This window comes from Salmo salar, chromosome 07 (genome assembly GCF_965601325.2).
Source record: "Salmo salar chromosome 07, fSalSal1, whole genome shotgun sequence".
Classification (NCBI taxonomy): Eukaryota; Metazoa; Chordata; class Actinopteri; order Salmoniformes; family Salmonidae; genus Salmo; species Salmo salar.
In genome coordinates this window covers 71,302,117-71,306,656 of record NC_138297.1, presented here as the reverse complement: position 1 = coordinate 71,306,656, position 4,540 = coordinate 71,302,117, and positions in this window count along the sequence as shown.

Below are 4,540 nucleotides of genomic sequence, written 5' to 3'. Positions count from 1 at the left end.
GTGTCAGTGATCATCGCTTTTATACTTGCGTACGTACATACGTGTTTTTACACATGCGCAATGATGAATATTAATAGACACACCCTGTTGAAAGGTACTGGTTACACCAGGTGTTTACCCAATGGACGGGCTCAAAGGAAAACCATTCAACAGAATCGATTATGATGATGGTATTGTCTTGGTGTTTGAGGAAGAGAAATACCAGCAAAATATGGTTGAAAGATGTCTCATCTTTCAATGTCTTTTTAAGTCTTTTCAACCCCAAAAATATATTTTCAACGTCTTGTGCTCATAGGAAGGACTCCTGTTGACCTTTAAATTTAAATATCATTTACTTGATTGATTAATTAATTGCTCTTGTCATCTTTCCTCGCCACCATCTGTTGGTGGCAAGTGACGCACCTTCTCAAGTTCCCGAGTGGCGCATCAATCTAAGGCACTGCATTTCAGTGCTAGAGGCTTCACTACAGTCCCTGGGTCGAATCCAGGCAGTATCACAACCGGCCGGGATTGGGAGTCCCATAGGGCGGCGCACAATTGGCCCAGCGTCGTCTGGGTTAGGGGAGGGTTTTGATGGTGTAGGCCGTCATTGTAAAATAAGAATTTGTTCTTAACTGACTTGCCTAGTTAAATAAAGGTTAAATAAAAAATATTAACATTTAAAACTAATCCAATGGGTTTTGAAAAGGAGGCGAGGAGAGAGGATGTAAGGAACCAAGGAAACGCAACTGAGATCCTTCATTATTTTATGCCGTGTACTCTTCACTGATGGTCTGTGTTCCGTTGAGGATGGTCTGTGTTCTGTTGGGGATGGTCTGTGTTCTGTTGAGGATGTCCTGTGTTCTGTTGGGATTCAAACGCTCTTGATCTTTGATCAAATAAAGTTAATACAGTATGTCAGAGCAGATGAAATCGTCAAGCTATCTGACGTAAGATAATGGCTCAATGTTTGTTGTTAACAGCTACAGCCTTCATGGGTAACACTTTAGACTAGTCTATCTGTGGATGTTCTACAATAGACCATGTTCTGCTGTTGTGTTCACCTGCAAACCGTCATGCCCCACCCTAAACCAACCGGTTTCAGTCTATTCAATTCAAATAGCTTCCATACATCTCATCACAGCACTAAAATAGAGTAATCATGCTAGATCACATTCCTAAGTATGAATCATGAAGTCACCTGAACAGGTTCAAAAAACAGCTTTAGGCCTCAAGACAGTTATAACTAAGACAGTTCTCTGTTAGCATTTTCCATAGGTTTTTTCTTTGTTTCCACAATGCTAATGCTATCGTTCCTGGATCTGCACCACAGATGAAAAACATTCCTTAGCTAAGAATATATCCATGTGCACAGGGGTTAAAACAAGAGTGGGGAACACCCAGTAGGATTCAACATGAATTCATGGACTCAACGAAAGCCCCCCAAACTGGATTCAACATGAATTCATGGACTCAACGAAAGCCCCCCAAACTGGATTCAACATGAATTCATGGACTCAACGAAAGCCCCCCCAACAGGATTCAACATGAATTCATGGACTCAACTAAAAGCCCGACCCAACAGGATTCAACATAAATTCATGGACTCAACTAAAAGCCCGACCCAACAGGAGTCAACATAAATTCATGGACTCAACTAAAAGCCCGACCCAACAGGATTCAACATGAATTCATGGACTCAACTAAATGCCCGACCCAACAGGATTCAACATGAATTCATGGACTCAACTAAAAGCCCCCCAACAGGATTCAACATGAATTCATGGACTCAACTAAAAGCCCTCCCCAACAGGATTCAACATAAATTCATGGACTCAACTAAAAGCCCCCCCAACAGGATTCAACATGAATTCATGGACTCAACTAAATGCCCGACCCAACAGGATTCAACATGAATTCATGGACTCAACTAAAAGCCCCCCAACAGGATTCAACATGAATTCATGGACTCAACTAAAAGCCCCCCCCAACAGGATTCAACATGAATTCATGGACTCAACTAAAAGCCCCCCCAACAGGATTCAACATGAATTCATGGACTCAACTAAATGCCCCCCAACAGGATTCAACATGAATTCATGGACTCAACTAAAAGCCCCCCCAACTGGATTCAACATGAATTCATGGACTCAACTAAAAGCCCCCCAACAGGATTCAACATGAATTCATGGACTCAACTAAAAGCCCCCCCAACAGGATTCAACATGAATTCATGGACTCAACTAAAAGCCCGACCCAACAGGATTCAACATGAATTCATGGACTCAACTAAAAGCCCCCCCAACAGGATTCAACATGAATTCATGGACTCAACTAAAAGCCCCCCCAACAGGATACAACATAAATTCATGGACTCAACTAAAAGCCCGACCCAACAGGATTCAACATAAATTCATGAACTCAACTAAAAGCCCCCCCAACAGGATTCAACATGAATTCATGGACTCAACTAAAAGCCCGACCCAACAGGATTCAACATGAATTCATGGACTCAACTAAAAGCCCCCCCAACAGGATTCAACATGAATTCATGGAATCAACTAAAAGCCCCCCCAACAGGATACAACATAAATTCATGGACTCAACTAAAAGCCCGACCCAACAGGATTCAACATAAATTCATGGACTCAACTAAAAGCCCCCCCAACAGGATTCAACATGAATTCATGGACTCAACTAAAAGCCCGACCCAACAGGATTCAACATAAATTCATGGACTCAACTAAAAGCCCCCCCAACAGGATTCAACATGAATTCATGGACTCAACTAAAAGCCCCCCCAACAGGATTCAACATGAATTCATGGACTCAACTAAAAGCCCCCCCAACAGGATTCAACATGAATTCATGGACTCAACTAAAAGCCCGACCCAACAGGATTCAACATGAATTCATGGACTCAACTAAAAGCCCCCCCAACAGGATTCAACATGAATTCATGGACTCAACTAAAAGCACCCCCAACAGGATACAACATAAATTCATGGACTCAACTAAAAGCCCGACCCAACAGGATTCAACATAAATTCATGGACTCAACTAAAAGCCCCCCCAACAGGAGTCAACATAAATTCATGGACTCAACTAAAAGCCCCCCCAACAGGATTCAACATGAATTCATGGACTCAACTAAAAGCCCGACCCAACAGGATTCAACATGAATTCATGGACTCAACTAAAAGCCCCCCCAACAGGATTCAACATGAATTCATGGACTCAACTAAAAGCCCGACCCAACAGGATTCAACATAAATTCATGGACTCAACTAAAAGCCCCCCCAACAGGATTCAACATGAATTCATGGACTCAACTAAAAGCCCCCCAACAGGATTCAACATGAATCCATGGACTCAACTAAACAAAGTTTACAGTTTGAACTAAAAGATACACAACAACATATCAATTATAACATGGGTTCTCACTTCACAAGTAGATTAGTTTTCAGTTGTCATGATTGGTCAAAAGTCATTTAAATGGGGACCACATTTTGTTTTGGAACATTTAGTCAAACACACTTTAATCCCTGTACATGTTTCATATTATCATGGTTTAAAATGGTTTAAACACTAACAAGACTGACCTGTACCCTTCCCTTCTCATTGTAATATATATATATATATAAAATCATGAACACTAACAAGACTGACCTGTATCCTTCCCTTCTCATTGTAATATATATATATATATATATATAGACATAAACACTAACAAGACTGACCTGTACCCTTCCCTTCTCATTGTAATATATATATATATATATATATAGACATAAACACTAACAAGACTGACCTGTACCCTTCCCTTCTCATTGTAATATATATATATATAAAGACATAAACACTAACAAGACTGACCTGTACCCTTCCCTTCTCATTGTAATATCTATATATATATATATAGACATAAACACTAACAAGACTGACCTGTATCCTTCCCTTCTCATTGTAATATATATATATATATATAAAGACATAAACACTAACAAGACTGACCTGTATCCTTCCCTTCTCATTGTAATATACATATAAAGATATAAACACTAACAAGACTGACCTGTATCCTTCCCTTCTCATTGTAATATATATATATATATATATATATATATATATAAAGATATAAACACTAACAAGACTGACCTGTACCCTTCCCTTCTCATTGTAATATATATATATATATATATATATATATAAAGACATAAACACTAACAAGACTGACCTGTATCCTTCCCTTCTCATTGTAATATATATATATATATATATATAAAGACATAAACACTAACAAGACTGACCTGTATCCTTCCCTTCTCATTGTAATATATATATATATAAAGACATAAACACTAACAAGACTGACCTGTATCCTTCCCTTCTCATTGTAATATATATATATATAAAGACATAAACACTAACAAGACTGACCTGTATCCTTCACTTCTCATTATAATATATATATATATACATATATAAAGACTTAAACACTAACAAGACTGACCTGTATCCTTCCCTTCTCATTGTAATATATATATATATAAAGACATAA